Here is a 1,360-nt window from a genome sequence, read left to right on the forward strand (position 1 = left end):
GAATGCCATATTGGCTCAGAACAAAATATTGACTCAACAAGTCAATATGATTTCTCAAAGTCTGTTTGGAATGCAAAATGCACCAAGCAGTACTAAGGAGGCTTCATCTGAGGAAGAAGCTTATGATCCTGAGAACCCTTCAATGGAAGAGGTGAATTACATGGGAGAACCCTATGGAAACACCTATAATCCTTCATGGAGGAATCATCCAAATCTTTCATGGAAGGATCAACAGAGACCTCAACAAGGTCTCAACAATAATAATGATGGAAGAAACAGGTTTAGCAATAGCAAGCCTTTTCCATCATCTTCTCAGCAACAGACAGAGAGTTCTAAGCAGAATAACTCTGACTTAGCAACTATGGTCTCTGATCTAATCAAAACCACTCAAAGTTTCATGACTGAAACAAGGTCCTCCATCAGAAATTTGGAAGGACAAGTGGGTCAGCTGAGCAAGAAAATTACTGAACTCCCTCCAAGTACCCTCCCAAGCAATACTGAAGAAAATCCAAAAGGAGAGTCCAAGGCCATCAACATGGCCGAATTCTGGGAGGAAAAAGAGGCAGTGAACGCCACTGAGGAAGGCCTCACTGGACGTCCACTAGCCTCCAATGAGTTCCCCAATGAGGAACCATGGGAATCTGAGGCTCAAAATGAGACCATAGAGATCCCATTGGACCTACTTCTGCCATTCATGAGCTCTGATGAGTATTCTTCCTCTGAAGAGGATGAGTATGTCACTGAAGAGCAAGTTGCTAAATACCTTGGAGCAATCATGAAGTTAAATGACAAGTTATTTGGAAATGAGACTTGGGAGGATGAATCCCCTTTGCTCATCAAAGAACTGAATGACTTATCTAGGCAGAAACTGCCTCAAAAGAGACAGGACCCTGGGAAGTTTTCAATACCTTGTACCATAGGCACCATGACCTTCAAGAAGGCCTTGTGTGACTTAGGGTCAAGTGTAAACCTCATGCCCCTCTCTGTAATGGAGAAGTTAGGGATCTTTGAGGTGCAAGCTGCAAAAATCTCACTAGAGATGACAGACAATTCAAGAAAACAAGCCCATGGACTTATAGAGGATGTTCTGGTAAAAGTTGAAGACCATTACATCCCTGCTGATTTCATAGTCCTAGAGACTGGGAAGTGCATGGATGAATCCATCATCCTTGGCAGACCCTTCCTAGCCACAGCAAAGGCTGTGATTGATGTTGATAGAGGAGAGTTGATCATTCAAGTGAATGAAGAATCCTTGGTGTTTAAGGCCCAAGGATACCCCACTTTTTGGCATTGTTTTTAGTATGTTTTTGGTATGATATAGTTAGTTTTTAGTATATTTTTATTAGTTTTTAGTTAAAAT

Source organism: Arachis duranensis, chromosome 2 (assembly GCF_000817695.3).
Source record: "Arachis duranensis cultivar V14167 chromosome 2, aradu.V14167.gnm2.J7QH, whole genome shotgun sequence".
Lineage (NCBI taxonomy): Eukaryota > Viridiplantae > Streptophyta > Magnoliopsida > Fabales > Fabaceae > Arachis > Arachis duranensis.